Here is a 23,649-nt window from a genome sequence, read left to right as displayed (position 1 = left end):
TTGCGGTCGCTGTTGAGACCTTTGAGGTCTTGACCTAGAGGCCGGAGGATAGTATCTCTTCGGTCGATAGAAGGGACGTTTAGCCTCTCTACGTGGTGGTCTGCGAGTTATGTGAGTTGCAGGGTCATGAGGTAACGTTGAGAGTTGTTTCAATGTTTCCGAAAGCTCTCGGAGCTGAGCGACGTCATCCTGCACTTTGGTGCCAAACAAATTATCTCCCTGACAGGGAAGGTCTACTAATTTGTCCTGGACTTCAGGGCGTAAATCTGAAGCCTTTAGCCAGGCCCACCTTCTTGCACTGATGCCGGATGCTGCTGTTCTAGATGAGGTTTCGAAAGCATCATAGGCTGCCCTTACCTCATGCTTTCCTGCATCCAAACCCTTTTGGATAATCTGTTGTGCTGCCTCCTGTTGTTGCTGAGGCAGAGAGGGTAGAAACTCTTCAATTTGTTTCCAGAGATTCCTCTGGTGCTGCGTCATGTAGAGCCGATATGCAGCAATTTTTGAGTTGAGCATGGCTCCCTGGTAGATTTTTCTGCCCATTAAATCTAAAAATCTACTGTCCTTTCCTGGAGGGATTGAGGCATGAGTCCTGGATCTGCGGGATTTTTTCTGGGCAGATTCCACAACCAGGGAATTGTGAGGAAGTTGAGGTTTCTCAAATCCTGGGGCTGCTTGAACGAGATAAGTAGAGTCTACTCTCCTGTTTACAGCAGGGGTTGTGCATGGATGTTCCCATATCCTCTGCTGAAGCTGTAATAGCACTTCGTGCACTGGAATGGCTAGATTGTGCTTAGAAGGATCTACAAATTGTAAAATTTCAAGCGTCTGCTGCCTCTCATCCTTTTCAGCCTGGAGTTGGAAGGGTATGGACTCAGACATTTCTTGTATAAAAAAAAGAGGAAAATGAAAGGTCCTCTGGAGGTGACTGCTTTTTTGGCTTGAGGTGGAGAAGCCTCAGACAAGAAATCTTCTGAGGAATGCTCAGATTCCGTGTCTGACCAAGTATCAGAAGTAGGAAGCTGATACTGAGGAGGTTCCGGCCTCTGAGGTGGAGGTACCCCTGAAGGTCCTTGTAAGGGATCTTGAGGGTCCGGTGATTGCTCTCTGTCTTCTTCTTGTCCAGGTGCTATGGGCAATGAAGCTAGGAGGTCTTGATACCTCTTAGTGAGGATGCTATGTAATTGTGCTTCAGAAGTGGAATTGTCTGGAGCTGTGGAGATAGCTGTATATGAAGAGTGTTTAAATTTCCCCGATGACTTTTGAGTGGAAGATGTTTTTCTTGATACAGTGATTTAGACTGTGCCATTGTGTAGAGAGACACCGATTGTGACATAGGTGGCATCGATGAAGTATGGAAGGTGAACATCGATACTGGAATCATCGATGAAATAGGTCTGGCAGGCATAGAAGGCATCGGAAATTGTGAAGGAACAGATGGCATCGATGGTGCGTGTAATGAAAATGGAACCGTCATTGAGGAAGTCATCAGCGGAATCGATGAAGTCATCGCTGGCATCGGCGTATTTGCCGGCATCATCGGCAGAGTCGCCGGCAATGGCTGTGAAGCCGGTATCGAAGGCAGAGACATCGACGATTCCGCCGGCATCGACAGGGTGGTCGGCATCGACATGGTGGTCGGCATCGGCGATGACGCCGGAATTTGATGCTGCAAGGCATCAGTGACTATCTGTTTAATTAAAGCAGTCAAGTCAGTAATTGGAGTTGATACTTGCTGCGATGTCGACGGTATCGATTCCGGAACCGATGGCACCGAAGTAGAGGAAATTCTTTGCTTCTTAGGGATCGGGTTCCTCCGGCGACATCGATCGATGCCGTCTGTGTTTATGCTTTGAACGTGGCTCAGATACCGACCTTGTCGATGATGTGGAGGGTGTTGGAGAGGAGGCATCCCCCGAACCCTCCGGAAGTCTTTTCTTGATCAGTATCTTCTTTGTTAGGCCTACCGGCGAAGATTTTGTGGAAGTCGTCTGTGAAGGCCCTGATTGAATTTGGAAAATTTGTGCCATTTTTTCTTGGCGGAGTTTTCTGCCTTTTACCGTCATTTCCTGGCATTTTGAACAGGCAGCGATGTCATGCTCTCCGCCAAGGCACCGAACGCATTCGGTATGCGGGTCCGTTATGGACATTGTTCGGTTGCAGGCCGGGCACTTTTTGAAGCCTGAAGTTTTTTCAGTCGACATCCATCGATGGAAAGTAGGTATTTTCTTTAGCGAAAAATAAGGTATTTGTCACCGGCCGGTGACAAAGCGAATGAGACCCGTGATGGGCAAATTTGACACAAAATTTTTGTCAAGTTGTGAGGAAAACCTCACAGGGCTCCTGTGACCGCGATGTCGTTAGCAGCGCGGAAAAAAGAAGACTGAAGTGAGACCCCTGTGGCAGGGAATATCATGGCATGCCGGGCATGCTCAGTAGCCCCAGGCTGCCAATTAAAAGCTTCTAGAAACTTTGCCAGAAGTTTTCCCGCATTAGGGCTCCGTGAGTGACGTCACCCTTATGTGAGGACTAGCATCCTGCTTGTCCTGGGATAAAGAGAGTTTCCATTTTGAACTGTAGGACTTCCTGGTCGAAGGTTTCCAGGATTCGATCAGGACCCAGGAAACACCATCCAAGAGCTGTAAGGGCTGAAGGATTATGCACTCAACATCCAAGCCATGAGGACCAGTGCCCGGAGGTTCGGGCGGCACAAAGTGCCCTGATTCTGTAATATGAGCTTGGGCGCTGTCCCTAGTGGGATGGGCACAGGCAGCGACAGGTCCTGGAGAAGTGGGAACCAAACCTGCCAAGGCCAGGAGGGTACCACAAGAATCATGGTCCCCCCATCCTCCTGAAGCTTCGACAGTCTTCCAAGAGGAGCGGGAGAGGTGGGCATGCATACAGGAGGCCCTGCCCCCAGTGAAGGGAGAAGGCATCGCAGACCAGATGGCCATTCTCCGCTACTAGGGAGCAGAATCTGCTCGCCTTGTGATTGAGAGGGGAGGCGAACAGGTCCACATCCGGCATATCCCAGCAGCGGAATAGGCCAGCCACTACTGCAGGGTTGAGGGACTACCCGTGTGGTTGGAAGGACCAGCTGAGGCGGTCTGCCAGAGTGTTGAGGTGACCTGGCAGATAGGTCGCCCGCAGATACATCCCTTGGGAGAGGGCCCAGTTCCAGACCCGCAATGCCTCTTGGCAGAGGAGGAACAAGCCCATGCCGCCCTGTTTGTTGAGCAACCACATCACGACCTGGTTGCCTGACCTGAGCAGAACTTCCTTGGACAACAACAGCTCCTGGAACGCCCACAGCTCCAGAAACTTTATCTGGCAACATGCTTCGGTGGCAGTCCAAAGGCTTTGAGTAAGCCGTTCATGTGGGCTCCCCTGAGGAGAAGCATTGATGGTGAGGGTCACCAGAGGTGGCGCAGGCTGGAAGGGAAGTCTGCATTCTAGATTGGGGAAGGCTTCCCTCCAGGTCAAAGATAGCTTGAGAAGGTCCGGGACTGTGATCAGAGCCTCTAGATCCTGGGATGCCGGCTACCACTGGGACCGCAAGGCCAATGGCTCCTCATGCGCAGGCGAACTAAGGTAGTCACATGGATGGAGGCTACCATTTGGCCCAGCAGGTGGAGCAGGGGACGGGATGGCAACCTCCTGCTGTTGAGGATGAGGGTGGCCAGCGAGGTGAGGGCAATCGCCCGGTCCTTGGGCAGAAAAGCTCTCTCTTGTGCGTGTCCAACCTGGTGCTATGAAGTCTAGCTGCAGGGATGGACAGAGTTGCGACTTAGGGAAGTTGATAACAAACCCCACAGATTGCAGGGTCTGAACCGTCAGGGCCAGAGCTTGCAAGGCTCCGGAGCGGGAGTCGCTCCTGACCAGCCAGTCATCCAGATATGAGATAGGGAGCCATCACCACCAAGCATTTGGTGAAGATGCGGGAGGGACTGATGCCAGCCCAAAGGGCAGCACTCTGTATTGAAAATGTGCATTGCCCACCACGAAGCAGAGGTACTTCCCTGTGGCTGGGGAAAATTGCAATGTGTGCATATGCCTCCTTCAGGTCGAGGGAGCAAAGCCACTCTCCTCTTCGGACAGGGGATCCGTGTGCCCAGAGAGACCATCTTGAATTTTTCTCTTGCGAGAAACTTCTTCAGCGCCCTAAGGTCGAGAATGGGGCGCAAGCCACCATTCCTTTTTGGCATGAGGAAATACCTCGAGTAGAACCCCTGGCCCTGTTTGCGAGGGACTGGATTAACTTCGGCACTCTGCAAGGAAGGCTGATAGTTTCGCTTGAAGAACAACCAAATGGGCAGATGAACCCAACAATGGACATAGGGGGAGAGGCCTCTGGGAGCCAGCTGAACTGCAGACAGTACCCCAGCGGACGATGGAGGGGGGGGGGGGGGGTTCGGGCACTAGGGGAACTGCCAGCTGACTTATGCTCCTTCGCTGCCAGTCAAAAGCCCATGGCGGGGGGCTTGCTGGGGAGCCCGTTGGGTACTGGGGTCTGCTGCTGGCAGGGTCGAACCCTGGAACCAGTTGAACCAGTTCTCGGCGTGCAAGTTTGAGCGGGCAGAGGGTAATACTTCCTCTGCCGGTAGAAGGGTTTACGAGAACCTTGCCTGGAAGCTTTCCTGGCCAAGGAGGGCCCTTCTGCGGGACTAGCGGATAGCTGCTGGAGGGTATCATGATGGTCCTTCAGCTGCACTATCACATCCCGGACCTTATCCCTGAACAGATTCTCGACTGTACAGGGGAGAGTGGAGAGCCTATCCTGGACCCCATGGCTGGAGGTCCAAGGCTCGGAACCAAGCCATCCTTCTGGCGCCAATGCCCATGGTGGCTAAGCGGATTGCAATTTCAAAAACATTGTAGGTGGAACGCACCCCTGCTTCCAGAAGCAGTGAGGCAATAGCGGCAAGCGCTGCCTGCTGTTGCTAGGGAAGGCCCTCTGCTTCCAGAGATTACGGCTGTACTGAGTCATGTAAAATTGGTAGGCCACGATGCGGGCAACCAGCATGGCACCTTGGAAAATTTTGTCCCTATGGCGTCACGTTCCCTGTGCTTGCGTCCCGGAGGAGATGCGGCATGGGTACGGGAAAGCCAGGCCTTTAAGGCGCAGTACTCTATGACCACCGACTGGTGGGGTAGCTGCCTCCTCTCAAACCTCAGGGCCTGTTGCACCAGGTAGATTGGCATCGGCCTATTACCTGGGGAGACTGAGATGGAGTGTTCCCACATGCAGAGGAGGAGTTCCTTAAAAATATCATGGATCAGAACTGCCACGATCTTCTTAGGAGCATCAATGAACTGCACCAACTGCTAGCATCTTATGACGTGCGTCGTCCTCCATGAGGAGCTGAAAGGGGATGGCTTCAGCCATAGCCCTGACAAACCCCGCGAACGACAGGTCCTCAAGTGGTGACTGGCACTGCTCCTCTGAAGGCTCCAAGAGGGGGTCACCGGAGTATACGGAGTCATCACCCCAAGGGTCATAGGGACCCTCTTCCTCACTTGGGCCAGGGTGCTGAGAGCAAGGGCCATGAGGGGCTTCAGCCCTGGGCTCCGAGGGCTTCAGAGGCCATAGGGGCATTGACGGCACCAATGGGTCTCCCTGCACAGAGGGGATCTTTGGCCGTAAGCCAGAGGGATCCAGCGATGGCTCGGGGAACTGTGGGTGAGGGCACACGGTCCCAATTGCAACTTCCTCATCTGAGGACCTGCGAATAGGAATTGCTCCAATGGGGGACATCGGTGGCCGACTGGGCATCGAGAGCCCTTCAGGCACTGGCTGCATCAGTAGGGCGCCAAGAAGGACATCCAGACGTTCTAGCAGACATGCTAACATTGATAGAGGCTCGGGCACAGGTATGGAGGCCAGTGGTGCCGGCATTTCAACACTCCTCAGCGCCTTAAGCACTGCCAATTGCACCCTGTGGTCTAACTCCTGGAAGTCCTGAGTTTGTCAGGACTGATGGAGGGGAATGAGGTGTGTCAGGTTCATCCTCGAGTTCCAGAGGTGGCACAGCACCCTGCACCGGTATCGTGGGGAACGCCTCGGGCTACCAGGGGGCACCAGAGGATGGGGCCTCAGGTGGCTGGTGGTGCTTCGATGGCAGCTCAGCAGCCGCCGATGCTGCTCCACAACCAGAACCATGTCAGGACAGTGATCGGTGAGCCGGTGCTTCCGGGATCGCTTCCGGTATTCGGCCCAGTCTTTCCCGAGGAAGTCGATGACCCCGAGGGCTGGGGGAGGGGAGAGACCACCACGGATAGAGCTCCCTTTCCCCTAAGCTAGAGGAATCTTGAGAGGGAGTTTCTGAGATGCTCCGCAATCCTTGGGCGTCAAAGAGACTGATGCAGGAGGATTTCGGGGTCCCAAAATGTTTCTCCATTTTGTCGAGACACACCCAATGCCCTTCGGATGTCATCGGATCGCACAGATGGCACCCACGGATATCATGCGAAGCCCCCAGGTGGAGGATGTAAACCTCAAGCAGATCCATTATGGAAATGGTTTGCGGGCACCAACTAAAACCGGTCGACGCCATGAAAAACACCCGGCGTGTCGATGGCTGACAGACACCATGGGGAGGAGAGACTGGAATAGACTGCAAATTTGAAGAAAAAGGCCGAAAAAGGACCTACCATACCAAGGGGGCCCCAACGAGGTTCTGAAAACAACTCGGGGAAAACATTTGAAAGATTGGAGCTCCACAGACTGCGAGGCAACTGCACCGTGAAAAAGAAAAGACTGAAGGGAGACCTCGCGTGGACACACAGGTAAGTAGCAGGCTGGGCATGCTCAGTCTGACCAAAGTTTCTAGAAACTTTTGACAAAAGTTGTCCGTGCCGGCTGATGATGTCATCCACATGTGAGGACTTCCATCCTGCTTGTCCTAGGAGGAAGATGATTTAACTAAGCACATCTTAGAGGCATTGTCTGCTAACAAATGACCAAGTTGTCAGAAGGAAATTTCATTTAAAAATAAAAATAGTCTAAAGAATCAAGGTTTTGTTTTGCATACCATAGACAATGACTTTTGTGATGAGGTTATATAAAAATCTGACAACTCTCCCATGGGGATCAATGTTGTGTAGGCAATGTTGTATCATGGACCTGGGGACAACTATTTATAATTATTTATAACTAGCAAAATGGGTTCACAACTCATTCCCACTATTAAAACACTTCTACACCCCCTACAAAACGATCCGAGACACCTACCGAACTCAACAGCACAGATCACTTATACCCATTATGGCCTCCCCCCTCACACAACTCCTAGGCATGATGACCTTTTCTATTCTACTTCTAAATGCTCAATCCATTTTTTAAAAAACCACACTACTACATGACATCCTCACAGACTAATCCCCTGACATATGTGCTATCACAGAATCCTGGTTAAAGGATACTGACACTGCTTTAATTAACCAACTTCCCACAGATGTATATAGTGTCTTTTCCATTCCTAGACACAAAAAGAAAGGGGGTGGACTACTCCTTGCCGCCAAAAAGAAATTCAACTTCACGCTCCAAGCTACTTCCCCCCCACCCAAAATGGAGATCAGCATCTTTAGATCCAACTCCCTCCAACTCTGCTTAATTTATGCCCCTCCCAGCCTTCTAGAAAAGAACCCCTCCCCCTCATAGAATATATCTCTAAACACATAAACATTGCCGCCCCAGCCATCATTCTCGGAGACCTCAATCTCCATGTAGACCGTGACTCTCTCTCCCCTTCATGCAAAATCATAATGACAGCTATGAATGCTCTCAGATTCAAACAGATCGTTTCTGACCCTACACACAAGGCTGGGCACACACTTGACCTCATCTTTACCAATACTTTAGTCCAAGCTGACCATCCCTGCTGCACTCCCATTCCTTGGTCAGACCACTACCATATTGATACCCAGTGCACAATTAAAGGCACCCCCCCCCCCCCTCCTCGCAACCCAAAAAAACAATTAGATTTCGCAAACAATCTAAGACTGAAGATATCATAGAGGCCCTTTCAAAAGAACTCCCTAACCTAGACCTCACTGATGCTAACACTGCTACCTCATCATGGTTCCAAATTACCACCAACATAGCAGATAGACTCTGCCCTTCCCAAACTAAAGAAATCAATTTAGACAAAAACAACAAAAAACCATGGTATACTAATGAACTTAAAACCATGAAATTGGAACTTCGGAAAACAGAAAAAACCTGGCGGAGGAACCGTCTCCCAGCCACCCTATCACTGTTTCACACCCAACTACACACCTACCGAAAAGCCATGGAGAAAGCAAAGAAAGATTTCTATGCCATAAGAATCCATCAGTTCCAGTTCAACCCACAAGCCCTCTTCCAATACGTAACCAGCCTTATCACATCACCAGACAGATGTAACCCTAACAAGGACGATGAAACAAAATGTGAGAAACTAGCTTCATACTTCCACACTAAAGTGGAGACCATTATGGCACGCTTCACAGCTCCATAAACCTATCAGCACCCAAAAACACCCCAATTGACTACACCACTCAGGTCACACAATTGTACCCATTTACACAAACCTCAAACATCTCTCTCTCGAACTTCGAAAACACATCTGCACTGGAAATCGAAACCACACTCAAAAAAATCAAACCTGCCTTTCATCCCTCAGACAACCTGCCCACCAAAACGCTACTCACAAGCCCTGCTACAATAGCCAAACACATCGCAAACATCCTGAATAAATCTATTACTCTAGGCCAGGTCCCAAGGCAACTTAAGCAAGCCATCATAAAACCTACCCTCAAAAAACCAGATTTAGATCCCAATGAACCAGCCAACTATCGCCCAGTATCAAACCTCCCATTCCTCTCCAAAATACTGGAAAAAATAATCAACAGACAACTCACAGAATACATAGAGGAACACAATATACTCTCCTCATCCCAATATGGTTTCCGCAAACACCATAGCACAGAAACGCTACTCATCTCCCTCTCAGAAACTATACTTAGAGCTCTGGACAATGGACAATCCCACATACTCGCACTGCTGGATATCTCTGCGGCATTCGACACAGTCAACCACATCATACTCAAACGCCTCATGGAAATTGGCATCTCTGGCACTGCCCTACTTTGGTTCCAATCATACCTTAATGACAGGAGCTACAGTGTCAAAACTGGTCATAACGAATCTAAACCTGTCCAACTATCACGAAGGAGTACCACAAGGCTCTTCCCTCTCTTCAACCCTCTTTAATATCTACCTCCTCCCCCTCTGCCTACTTCTTTCTAAACTGGGTATCCAGCACTTCATATATGCAGACGATGTGCAGATACTCATCCCAATAACTGACTCCATCCCAAACGCAATGAAGATCTGGAACTCTGCTCTTTCTGAAATAAACAAATTACTCACTGACAATTTCCTGGCACTCAATACCAACAAAACTGAGCTACTCATTCTTTCTCCTCCCAACAACCCCTCTCGCAATCTTCCCCCCCCCCCCCCTCATTACCTGGCTGCCCTCCCACCCAACTAGTCCGCAGCCTTGGCATAATGATTGACAACCACTTTAACCTCAAAAAATTCATTTCTGCTACTATAAAAAGCGGATTCTTCAAGCTCCACACCCTGAAGAGAATCAAACCACTATTACACACCTCCGACTTCCGCACAGTACTGCAAGCCATGATATTGTTCAAACTTGACTACTGTAACTCTATCCTACTAGGCTTACCAAAAAGTACCTTACAACTGTTACAATTACTACAAAACGCCTCTGCCCGCATTCTTACCAACACTCACCGTCATGACCACATTACCCCAGTTCTTCAGTCCCTACACTGGCTCCCAGTAACCTCCAGGATAATATATAAATCCCTCACACTCATACACAAAGCCATACACAACCAAAACATGCAATGGTTCCCTGAATATCTCTCTCTTCGCAACCCAACTAGACCAACAAGAACGCTACACCAGGCCAAACTCCAGACTCCCTCTCCCAAACTTATGAAGCATGTCACCACTAGACAGCGCTCATTCATTATAGCAGGAACCTCCCACTGGAATAAAATGCCTTCCCATCTACGTCAGGAACCATGCCATAAAAAATTCAAACACAATCTTAAAACCTGGCTTTTTAAACTAGCGTACCCTGACTCCCTTCCAAAGTTGCTGTATGACCAACTGACTGACTCTCGCCCAATATATTTATTCTCTCCACCCCCCACCCTTTTTGGGTATCCTCCTCCCCAACTTATCGCTAATATACTTTTCCCCTCTGTTAATAACCTGTCTGCTTTGATTAACTCCATTGTTAAAAAAATATGTATATCATCCACCTATTATCTCCTCCCATCCCTTTTAGCCTAATCACTGTTAGACTTGAAATTATTGTAAAGCTTGTTGCTATGTTATGTTACATTGTGAACCGAGGTGATGTTTGCAAACGTGCCTCGGTATATAAAAAAACCCTTAAATAAATAAAATTTCAATATCAGCTAAACTTTTCAGCAGGTCATCTGTAGTGATCTGTTTTCTTGATCTTCCAGATCTTGCCTTCAACAGTTCCTTGTAACTCCCCCCCCCCCCCCCCAAATTTATAAGAATTTCAGAATATATAAATCAAGGTCAAAATTGAAAGAAAATATATGGATAACAAATATAAAGAGGGAAAAAATTAAGAAAAAAATGATTAATCCAGTACAAACTCCAGTCCACTATTAAGGGAGGATAACTGTTTATGCCAAAAAAAACATGTTACAGAGGATTGACGACATAAAATACAGACAGGAACAATCTAATTAAAGGTTGATTAAAGTAAGTGACAAAGGAGGAAATTGCCTCTGGCGAAGAAAACAATCCAGGTGGCGCTGAAATTTGTCAATCATCAATGAACTTGGCCCATTGAGTGGGATCATAAAAAACATATTTCACTCCAGTTAATTTAACTGAAAACCACCTCTGGTTGTAATATGCCTGGTCTCATCAGGAGGAAATGCTTCCTCCTAATTTGAGTTTACCTAGCCATATCAGGAAACAAAGAAACTTTCAAAACTGTACTTTTTTTTTTTTTTAAAGTAATATCTTAAACAATTTGTCAGATTGAAAGTATAGAAAATATACATTTCTTCATCCCTTAAATTTTCAAGAAAAGCACTCAAATTAAATAACTAATGAGGCCTGTACAGGCTCTACATTCTCACCCAGTTTCTTACAATGTGGCACATAAAATATCCTTGAAACAGGCAGAAATTTTCTGACATGTTGAGTACTTTTATTAAAGTATTTTTTAAGCATGTCCATTGGAGATAGACTTGTATATTTTCCAAGACAAAAGCTAAGATTTTTCCATCTAACATTTTCCAATGCTTCCAGCTTATTCTAAGAATATGTCTGTCCATTCAGCAGTGTGTTATCCAAGAACTGCATTGCTGAAATGTGTTCATCTAGAAGTTCCACTTTATGCAGAAATTTCCTTCTCATTAACATGTACATCCCTGGTTAGGATCTGAAACTGTAGTTAAAAAAAAAAAAAAAAAAGAAGTTGTTATCCGCGCTGATAACTAAGCAAACCAACCTGTTCTAGACCTCTCATGACTGTAAAGACATCTATCATATCCCCACTCAGCCATCTCTCCTCCACGCTGAACAGCCCTAGCCTCTTTGGCCTTTCCTCATAGGGGAGATGTTCCATCCCCTTTATCATTTTGGTCGCCCTTCTCTGTACCTTCTCCAGTGCAGCTATATCTTTTTTGAGATTTGGCAGTATGACATTTTCCATTTTATTTACCATTCCCTTCCTGATGATTCCAACACAGTTTGCTTTTTTGACTGCTGCAGCACACTGAGCCGACAATTTCAATATATTATCCACTATGACGCCTAGTTCCTTTTCCTGGGTTAGGCTCCTAATATGGAACCTAACATCGTGTAACTATAGCATGGGTTATTTTTCCCCATATGTATCACCTTGTACTTGTCCAAATTAAATTTTATCTGTCATTTGGATGCCCAATCTTCCAGTCTCCCAAGTTCCTCCTGCAATTTATCATAATCCACTTGTGATTTATCTACTCTGAATAATTTTGTATCTGCAAACTTGATAAACTCACTTGTCCATTCTTTTCCAGATTATTTAGAAACTGGAAAAGAATATTGAAAAGCTCCGGTCCAAGTACAGATCCCTGAGGCACTCCACTGTTTACCCTTTTCCACTGAGAAAATTGACCATTTAATCCTACTCCGTTTCCTTTCTTTTAACCAGTTTGTAATCTATGAAAGGACATTGCTTCCTAACCCATGACTTTCTTAGAAGCCTCTCATGAGGGACTTTGACAAACACCTTCTGAAAATCTAAATAAACTACATCTACTAGTTCACCTTTATCTACAAGTTTATTAACCCCTTCAAAAAAATGAAGATTTGTGAAGCAAGACTTCCCTTGGGTAAATCCATGCTGACTGTGCTGCATTAAACCATGTCTTTCTATATGCTCTGTGATTCTGATCTTTAGAATAGTTTCCACTTTTTCCCTGCACTGAATTTAGGCTCACTGGTCTATAGTTTCCCGGATCACCCCTGGAGTACTTTTTAAATATTGGGGTTACACTGGCCACCTGCCAGTCTTCACGTATAACGGATGATTTTAACGATAGGTTACAAATTTTAACTAATAGATCTGAAATTTCATTTTTTATTTCCTTCAGAACCCTGGGATACATACCATCTGGTCCAGGTGATTTGCTACTCGTTAGTTTGTCAATCTGGCTTACTACATCTTCCAGGATCATGATGATTTGGTTCAGTTCATTTGACTATCACCCTTGAAAACCACATCCAGAACAGGAATCTCCCCAGTATCCTCATTAGTAAACACAGAAGCAAAAATTAATTTAGTCTTTCTGCAATGGCCTTATCTTTCCTAAGAGCCCCTTTAACCCCTCAGTCATCTGACAGTCCAACCGACTCTCACAGGTTTCTTGCTTTGGATATATATTTTTTTAAAGTTTTTATTATCAGTTTCTGCCTCCATCATCAACTTCATTTCAAATTCTCTCTTAGCCTGATCAAGGTTTTACATGTAACTTGACAATGCTTATGCTTTTTCATATTTTCTTCAGATGGATCCTTCTTCCAATTTTTGAAGGATTTTTTTTTTTTGGCTAAAATAGCTTTTTTCACTTCACCTTTTAACCATGCCAGTAACCATTTTTGTCTTCCTTCCACCTTTAATGTGTGGAATACATCTGGATTGCGCTTCTAAGATTGTACAAAAGGCATGGTTTTTGGTTATTGTTTAAAAATACACTTTTAACCTTTGCAACTGCACCTTTCAGTTTTTTCTGTTTTCCTCATTTTATCAAAGTATCCCTTTTGAAAATTTAGTGTAGAGATGTGATTTAAATATTGTCCCCATTCCAGAAATTAGTACAAATTTGATCAGGTTAGGATCATCATTGCCAATTGGCCCCACCACCGTTACCTCTCTCACCAAACCTTGCATTCCACTAAGAATTAAATCTAAAATAGCTCCCTCTCTCGTTTGCTCCTGAACCAATTGTTCAATGTATTGTGTGCGGGTGGTTTAGTGCGCCCTTAGGCCTAGGCCCAGACCAGACCTTCCGGACCGAGCCAAGGATTGACGGTGGCCCCGCAAGGCTGAACAATCGTGCCCTCGGCCAGGCCGGCAAGCTCCCATGGCCAACATCCGAAGATGTTGGAAGGTGAATGGTCCTCCGACCATTCCGGGCCCTTTCGGACCTGCTGCAAGCAGCATGGAGCAGCAGGCCTGGCCTGAGGTTGAGGGCAGACGGGCCCTGACATGAAGACATGACTATGGAGTGATGCCAGGGCCTCCAGACGAAGACACATGGCTGATGCAACGGCATCCAGGGACGAGACTCTTGATATCCACAAAGGCAACACGAGGCATGGACATTGGCACTGTCTCTCAGGGCGCCCTACTCAGGCCACCCGCAGGACTGAGTCGCGGACCACCCTGTCAGTTATGCGCCCTACACAGCCCCAAAAGGCTGGTCACGGACCACGACGGGAGCGGGACAGCACAGGAACACACATCCGGGACATGACTGCTCAGGACAACCGTCCACCGGCAGGCTAGTCCACTCAGGAGTACTGCATCTGAGGGAGCCCCGACCTACCGGTACCAGAAGGCTCGAGAGCGAAGACGAGGCGTGGCGTAGGAAAGAACATCAAGGAAGGCAGGAGCACTAGGACGTAGAAGATCACGAAGACACCTGGACATGGACCTCAGGCACGAAGACTTGACATGGCATGACAAGAAGACATCACGGTGAGGAGCTCCACAAGACTGGAAGACCTTACAAGGGCTCTGGCAGGTAGGAGCCTCCAGACCGAAGACTCCACGACGATGCAAGGCCAGGAACAACAGACTGAGCAGCCCTTTATAGGGCTGAGCAGGAAACAGTCATCAAGGTGGGGCCCAGACACTTCCTGTGTCTGGCCCTTTAAATATTGAAGAAAGACGTGGCCACGCACCTAGGAGGAGAGCAGGAGCTGTGCAGGACCACGGACAGCGGCCTGCACCGACGCACCAAGTCAGAAGAGGCAGGGCTGGCCTGGGACACAGGCCAGACGTCTGTGGCGGCTCCAGCCGCTACTCCAGCCCGGGGCTGCAGCCTTAGCGCCATGAAGCGGAAGTCAGCGTCAGGGGCGGTCCCAGCCCCGAAGAAGGCCGTTGCTCCAGCCGCGGAGAACAAGATGGTGCAGGGCGGCCTCCGGGCTGCGTGGGCAAGCCGACGTCGGCGTCCTGCCACGTCGGCGAAGAAGGCATGGTGAGGTAGGTGAGGTAAGTGAGCCTGCTCGCGGGAGAAACCCGCAGGCAGCACAATTCATAACACAATGAAGCAGTCGTTTATTCCATCCAGGAAATTTGTGTCTCTAGCATGTCCTGATGTTACAATTACCCAGTCAAAATTGGGGTAACTGAAATCTCCCATTATTACTGCACTGCCAAACTGGTTAGCTTCCCTGATTGCTTAGATTTCATTGTCTGTCTGACCATTTTGGCCAGGTGGACAGTAGTTTACCCAACACACATGGGATTTCTACCCATATAGATTCTACTGAGCATTTAGGGGCCAATGCAATGCAGTGCTCTCATCTGTGCGCATTGTATAACCCGCAGTTGGACGTGGGTTGTATAGGTGCTTATTAATCCCCTTATGCTAACTGATCACCCTTATGGAGCAGGCGTTAATAGCTGAGCGCTCCTTAAACCAGTACAGAAAAGCAGAAAAAACTGCTTTTCTGTACTGCCTCCTACTTAATATTGTTACGATATTAAGTAGGAGGAAAAAAAAAATACTGGTAGTCTGGTGCAGGAAATGGACGCTCAACTGACAAGCGTCCGTTTCCTGAACCTCCTGGCGGTGCCGCATTTAGGAAAACAGACGCCAATAAACTCAGCGCCTGTTTTCTTAACCGGCAAACCGCCGATGCTGATCGGGTTCTCGTCAGCAAGGAGGCACTAGGGGTGCGCAAGCGTCCCTAGCGCCTCCTTGCTAACACGACCCCCTAATTTAAATATTGCATGGTGCCAAGGTGGCGGCTGGGGGTGCATTAAGAAAGCGGACAATGACTTCAGCGCCTGCTTTCTGCACATATTTATTACATCGGCCCCTTAGTGTCTTGTATGATCTTTATCCTGTTGGACTACCCTCCTGGACATAAAGGGCCACACCCCCACCAAGGTGATCCTCCCTATCACTGCGATATACTACTATCCCATTTGTTATCCTCCTTCCACCAGGTCTCTGAGATGCCAATTATGTCTCTCTCATCATTCACTGCTATATATTCTAACTCTCCCATCTTACTTCTTAGACTTCTGGCATTGGCATACAGACATTTCAAAGTGTGTTTTTTGTTTGTATTAACAACCTGCTTTTCAATTGATAGTGATAACTTGAAATTTTTTAGCTCAAGTGATTCTTTACTTATAGGTACATGGACTACTCTTGCTTTTATTGGAACCTCTCTGTTGGGATGCCCTAACTCTCCTGTTTCATTAGTATCCTTCAAAGATACATTCCTCCAAACCATGCATTTCTGAGTGACTGTCGGTTTCCCCCTTGTTCTAGTTTAAAACCTGCTCTATCTCCTTTTTAAAAGTTAGTGCCAGCAGCCTGGTACCACTCTGGTTAAGGTGGAATCTGTCCTTTCGGAAAAGTCTCCCCCTTCCCCGAAAGGTTCCCCAGTTCTTTACAAAACTGAATCTCTCTTCCCTGTACCATCATTTCATCCATACATTGACACTCCAGAGCTCTGCCTGCCTCTGGGGACCTGCACCAGGAACAGGGCTCATTTCAGAGAATGCCACCCTGGAGGTTCTGGATTTCAGTTTTCTGCCTAAAATCCTAAATTTGGCTTCCAGAACCTCTCCCCCACATTTTTCCTACATCATTCGTGCCCATACGTAACACGACAGCCGGCAACTCCCTAGCACTGTCTATAATCCTATCTAGGTGACGTGTGAGGTTCACCACCTTCGCACCAGGCAGGCAAGTTACTAAGCGGTCTTCACGTCCACCATCCAGCCAGCTATCTACAGTTCTAATAATCGAATTACCAATTATGATGGCCGACCTAACCCTTCCCTCCTGGGCAGTACTAGCTTAAGTTTTTTAGGTTTTTTTTAAAACAAATTATTAATAAACCCCCACCTTTTCATTTGGGTCTAGGAAAATGAAATCCCTTATGGTTAGGGTGGGAGATTTGGTTAAAGAGTACATTATCTTTGTCAGCCAGGTTTCAGAGATGCAAATATAATGGGGTGTAAATCCTCTAGCGGGTCATTAATCAAAGGGATTTATTTTTTTTTTTGACAGACTGAACATTTAATAGGAGCAGCGTAAACATTAACAGGCCGATACAGTACAGTTCGCTCCGGCGGAACACACTGTTAACCCGCGATTGGACACGCGTTTTAGACGCGCTAGTTTTACCCCTTATTCAGTAAGGGGTAATAGCGCGTCCAAAACGCGCATCCAACCCTCCGAACCTAATAGCGCCCGCAACATGCAAATGCATGTTGATGGCCCTATTAGGTATTCCCACGCGATTCAGAAAGCAATTAGCGCCTACCCAAAGGTAGGCGCTAATTTCTGCCAGCACTGGGAAAGTGCACAGAAAAGCAGTAAAAACTTCTTTTCTGTGCACCCTCCGACTTAATATCATGGCAATATTAAGTCGGAGGTCCCGAAAGTTTAAAAAAAAAAAAAAAAATTTTGAAATAGGCCCGCGGGTTGAAAACCGGACGCTCAATTTTGCCGGCATTCAGTTTCCCAACCCGTGGCTGTCAGCGGGATTGAGAACAGACGCCGGCAAAATTGAGCGTCAGCTGTCAAACTCGCTGACAGCCGCTGCTCCTGTCCGAAAAGAGGCACTAGGGTCGTGCTAGTGTCCCTACCACCTCTTTTTACCGCCAGCCCTAATTTAAATAAATTAGTTTACTGTATTGCGCACACAGGAGAGGGGCCTGAGCACTCGCCCACTCTCCCATGATTTTTACCGTATCGGCCCGTAAGCAGGATAAGATAGCAGAAGATTTAGAACCTATTATTGGGAAGACCAAGTTTGTGATCCTTCTTTGCTTCAGGCACTCCTTAGATCTCCCCCTATAGACCCCATTGGCACATCAGAACCATGGTTATATTAGTTACGTCCAGAGTGCACTGTAAGAAAGCACTACGGGTCTGCACAAAGGGGCGCACAAATGGGCAGGCTTGCTCCGTGGGGAAAGCTCCTTCAATGTTGCCGCCGCACTGTTCTAGCCGGTGGTGGTGGGCAGGCGGTGGGTGAGCCAACCGACGCAGCACCTGCGACTCTCTCCTCTCCCTCCTCTTACCGTGGAGGGGGGAGCATCTTCAGCATGTTTTCTGCGCTGCCCTCGGTGCCGGTGGATGGCCTCCGTCAGTGGCCAGGTAGGCCATGCATTTCCCCCTGCGTCGCACTGGACCCCACAGTATGCTGACATTGTTTTCTGTAATTAGTCACCACCCATAAGCAAAACATCTACAGCCTAAATGATAAACGGTCCTTATTCTAACACAGCACTGGCATAAATACAGCTCTATCAGTTGGAAAAGCCAAAAGACCAAGTTTTTCTAGGACTAAATAGCGCATGTCCTGAGGCATCCAGCACACAATATAAAAGGTGTGGTTGCACAACAAATCTATACAGAGACATCATGATATTCACAATGTTATTCTCCATTGTCTTTTAAATAATTCCTAAATATTCTGTTTGCTTTTCTGATCGCCACAGCACACTAGAGCTGAGGATTTCAACATATTGTCCATAATGACACTCCAAGATCCTTTCCTTTGGTAATGACTTAACATGGAACCCAGCACTATGCACCTACGGTTAGGATTATTTTTCTGTTTGTACATCAACTTTGCACTTGTCCACATTAAATTTCATCTGCCATTTAGATGCCCAGTTTCCCAATCTGGCCAGGTCTGCAGTTTCTCGGTTTGCTTGTGTTTTAACTACTCTGAATATTTTTGTGCATCTGAAACTGATTTTACTTAGTTGCTTTCTTTTCCAGATCATTGATGAATAAATGCAATACTAATCTACTATATATACCTGAGGCACACTGCTATTTATCTTTCTCCATTGAGAAAACGGACCATTTGGGCCTACTCTCTTACCTATTTTTTAACCAGTTACCTATCCACAGTAAGACTGTGTCAAAGAATAATCATCGAAATGACTTGATAAAACTAGCACTAGTTTGCCCAACTAGCAGGTGATGTGTGTAGACTAACAAAGTTAGCAGTTAATTCTTCTTTCCAAAACACTGGCTTGTTTAGCTGGTAAAAAAACATAAATAAGCACAGGACAACCATGTAAACTCCAATCACTAACAAAAAAAAAAAAAAAAAAAAAGGAATTATCAAAAATGTAAAACTATTGAACAAGCAGACAGTATTAATGCCAAGCTTCAGTAGAATTGCCTAAGTTGTGGTTACATTTCATTAAAGAAGAATGTGCAACACTTCTGTTGTACAGACTTCCCGTTTCTGCTTAGAGACACTGCTAAATGTTTCTGCAGTGATCCACTCGAAGAAGCAGGCTTTTGGTGAAACAGAGGTCCTTTGTCCAGGTGTATTAACATTTATGAATTTGACCTACAGCATATAACATCACTGTGTTCTCTTAATGGGAAATCTGCTATTGAAAAGTAAGATATCGCAAAATTGCTTACCTTGTAATAGGTGTTATCCCAGGCAGCAGTATGTAGTCCTCACATAAGAGTGACATCACTGACGGAGCCCTATCACGGAAAACTTTCTGTCAAAGTTTCTAGAAACTTTTGACTGGCACACTGAGCATGCCCAGCATGCCATGATCCCTCGAGCCACAGGGGTCTCCCTTCAGTCTTGTTTGTAGCAATAAGCATTAGCAAAAATAAAAAACATTTTTGTGTACACCACAAGGTGAATCGTTTCCACGAAAAAACTATAGTTTTTTCGTGTGGAAGGTTTACGTGAAGCTAAAAGCACTTGAGACATCAGTTGAAAGATTGAGTGGATGTAAGATCAAGCTTTCAACATCCAGGCTGTCAGAGACAGGGACTGAAGGTTGGGATGGCGCAACCTGCCCTGGTCCTGAGTTATAAGAGTGGGAGCTATACCCAGGCGAATTGGCTCTGTGATCGAGAGGTTGAGAAATATGGGAAACCACATTTGTTGAGGCCAATACGGGGATATGAGTATCATTGACCCCTTGTCCTGTTGAAGCTTCACTAGAGTTTTGGTTATTAGCGGTATCGGGGGATACGCATATAGAAGACCTGAGTTCCAAGGGCGAGGAAAGGCGCCCTTGGCTGACTGGTGTTTGTTTGTGCAGAGAGCAGAATTTGTCCACTTTGTGATTCAACTTGGATGCAAAGAGGTCTATTGTTGGTTGACCCCAACAGTGGAATATTTTGGTCGCTACTAATGGATCCAAAGACCATTCATGAGGTTGGAACTGACGACTGAGGCGATCTGCAACTACTTTGTGAATGCCCGCCAGATAAGTGGCCCGGAGAAATATGGAGTGTGTCAGGGCCCAATCCCAAATCTGTGCGGCTTCTTGACAAAGGAGATACGAACCTGTACCTCCTTGTTTGTTCAAGTACCACTTGGCAACTGTGTTGTCCGTCTGCACAAATACAGTTTTGTGTGAAAGGCAGTCCTTGAATGCATGTAGAGCATAACGTATAGCTCGTAGTTCCAGGAAATTGATTTGAAATGTTGCTTCGAGTTTTGTCCAAGTACCCTGGGTTTGGAGATTGTCTATGTGAGCTCCCCAACCTAAGGTGGATGCATCTATAGTTAAAGTTATCTGTGGAACTGGTTGTTGAAAGGGTAGGTCCTTGCGCAAGTTGTCCCTGTTTGCCCACCATAAGAGAGATGAACGTAACTGGTGGGTTATATGAATTGGAGACAACAGTGGTTGAATGGTTGGAGCCGCTGTGATCTCAATGTCCACTGAGTTATTCTCATGGCTAATCTGGCCATAGGAGTGACGGACTGTGGAAGCCATATGGCCTAGCAGAGTTAGGAACTGACGGGCTGTCGCAGTTTCCTTTGTGCACAGAGATTTCGCTAATCTGGAGAGTGTGTCTGCGCGGTCTTTTGGGAGGAAGGCTTTTGATACGGTAGTGTTCAATTCTACTCCGATGAACTGTAGGAGGCAAGATGGTATGAGGAGGGATTTTTGGTAGTTGATTAGAAATCCCAACGAGTGAAGCAGGTTGATTGTGAGCTTGAGAGAGTTGAGAGCTCCTTGTCTTGATTGGCTTTTGATGAGCCAGTCGTCCAGATAAGGAAAAATGTGTAAGCTTTCCTTACGTAAATGGGCCGCTGCCACCACTAGGCATTTTGTGAATACTCGGGGTGCCGAGGCAAGTCCGAATGGCAGAACCCGGTATTGAAAGTGTTGGTGACCCAACAGGAAGTGCAGAAACTTGCGATGAGGAGGGAATATTGGAATGTGAGCATAAGCTTCTTGAAGATCCGGAGAACAGAGCCAATCTCCTGTTTGAAGAAGGGGAAGCATGGTGCCTATTGAGACCATCCTGAATTTTTCTTTTCATAGAAATTTGTTGAGATTTCAGAGGTCTAAGATGGGACGTAGCCCTCCTGTTTTCTTTGGTGTGAGAAAATAGCGGGAGAAAAATCCTCTGCCCTGCTGAGGTCGGGGAACTGGTTCCACGGCCCTGGCTCTCAGGAGGGTTGATAATTCTGTTTGCAGAAGAGTGGTATGATCTTTGTGTACCCAAAGAGAGACCTTGGTGGAGAGTCTTTGGGCACTGTGAGAAAATCCATATGGTAACCTTGTGTTATAATGGATAGTACAGATTCATCTGTTGTGATGTTTGACCAACTGGGTAGAAAGAAGGCGATTCGGCCTCCAACTGGTACTTCTGGGAACGGGTTCATGGAGTGGCTGCTGTTCTCTGGCAGGTTTTCAAAACCCTGATGCTGGGACTGTCTGAGGTCTAGATGCTTTTGGTTGCCTGGATTGACCTCTCTGGGATGGCCTTGTTGTCCTACCACAAGGTGCTGGTCTGTAATAAGGTTTCCTGGTGTCTTTTCTGGCTGAGCTTCTTGCAGCAGATGAAGTCTCTGCCGGAACAGTGGAGAGTTGGCGCAGTGTCTCATTATGTTCCTTTAGCTGTGCAACAGCATCTCGTACCTTCTCTCCAAAAAGACTGTCCCCAGTACAAGGCAGGTCTGCCAATTTGACCTCAGGTCTGAGGTTCAGGAGAGAGGCCTTTAGCCAAGCCCATCTCCAGGCACTAATCCCTGTTGCTGCCATCCTGGAAGATGTTTCAAAGCAGTCATAGGCTGCACGCACTTCGTGTTTACCTGCTTCCAGGCCCTTATGAATAATATTATTTAAGGAATCTTGATGTTGCTGAGGCAGAGATTCAGACAACTGCTGCATCTGTTTCCATAAATGTCATTGGTAGTGTGTCATATATAATTGGTATGATGCAATTCTGGAAACAAGCATGGTACCTTGGAACATTTTTCGCCCCAGACTATCCAGGAATTTTTGCTCCTTGCCAGGAGGCGTGGATGAATGTGGGCGGATTCTTTTTGATCATTTTTGGGCGAACTCCACCACTACAGACTGGTGTGGGAGTTGAGGCTTTTGAAAACCTGGTATATGTTGGACTAAGTAAGTGGCGTCAGTCCGCTTGTTCACCAGTAGAAGTGAACAAGGATGTTCCCATAATCTATGCTGGAGACCTAGGACTTCATGCACTGGTATGGCAGTGATCCCTCCCTTTAGGGGGATCACCAAATTGTAGAACCTCCAGAGTTTGTCTCGTGTCTCCTCAGTTACTAACTGGAAAGGAATTTTATCTGACATCTTTCACAAAATTGGAAAAAGGAGAGGCCCTCAGGAGGTGACTTCCTCCTTTCTTCTGGTGGAGATGAATCTGATAATACATCTTCCGAGGAAGAGTCAGTGTCCACATCATCCCAGGTATCTGATAAAGTAAGCCGTGGAGGAGTGGGGTGAGGGATGAAAAACAGCATCGAAGGATGTAAAGGTATCAATGGTTTCGTCAATGGCATCGATGGAGGTTGAAGTGGAATTGATGGCACCGATGGAGTAATCGGGCGCCTCAGTTGAGAAATTTCCAACTGTCCTGGTATTGGCTCAGGCATCGGTGAATTATCTGAGGCATCGTCATCCCGAGGATCAGGATGTGGTTGGTCAATCGGAGTCATCGGCTTCAATGGTAGTGGTTGCATCGGCAGGGCACCGATCAGGGCATCGAGTTTAGCGAGTAGCAGTGTGAACACAGATGGGTCAGGCATCAGCAGCGATGGATGAAGATCTCGCAGAGCTTCCCTTACTGCCTGGCGGATGAATCCGTCCAGTTCCTCCCTTATAGCTGGTGAGGTCAGAGCAGCTATAGGGGGTGGCAGAGAAGGCAGAACTGGCTCTTCCACAGGTCCCTGTGGTGGTGTAGTACCCGGCACTGATATCGGTGGGGATCGCCTTGGAGTAAGAGGCATCAAGGGCGTCAATGGCTCCTCTATTCCAGTCCTCTTCGGTGGCGGATCGATGGCCATTGAAGCCGCCCAGGGAATCGAGCCTACATCGGGGGTAGATGTCCGATGTCTGTGCCGATGCTTTTCACGATGTTTGGTGCCTTTCTTTTTTAACACTGAGGTTGATTTGATCGATGACAGAGATGGAGTCGGGGATGGTCTGTCACAGCTTCCATCAGGATGCCACTTGGTTTTAATTACCAATTTTTTAGCCGCTCCTGCCAGTGACGACTGTGTCAATGTCGATGTCAATGGAAGTAGCTGAATGTGAAAGAAGTGTTCCATCTTTTCCAGACGGGCCCATCTGCCTTTGGCCATCATCTCGGCACATTGTGGACATGTTGTGACACTATGCCCCTCGTCCAAACACAGGACACATTCAACATGAGGGTCAGTGATGGACATCGTGCGAGAGCAATTTGGGCATATTTTAAACCCCGTTGTCATTCTGAAGGATGGACAGCCGTCGACTGCTTTCTGACAAGAAAGTTCGATATGGTATCGACCGGAACAAAAAATATTTACTCACTGAT

At 47.1% G+C, this 23,649-nt stretch overlaps 1 protein-coding gene across 1 annotated transcript in view; it reads right to left on the bottom strand.

Annotated features, from left to right (window-relative positions):
- Positions 1-23,649, bottom strand: part of STAG2 (stromal antigen 2) — a 1,172,735-nt gene that overhangs the window by 1,049,309 nt on the left and 99,777 nt on the right.

This window comes from Rhinatrema bivittatum, chromosome 6 (assembly GCF_901001135.1).
Source record: "Rhinatrema bivittatum chromosome 6, aRhiBiv1.1, whole genome shotgun sequence".
Taxonomy (NCBI): Eukaryota; Metazoa; Chordata; class Amphibia; order Gymnophiona; family Rhinatrematidae; genus Rhinatrema; species Rhinatrema bivittatum.
This window is presented reverse-complemented; position numbering and strand designations above follow the sequence as displayed.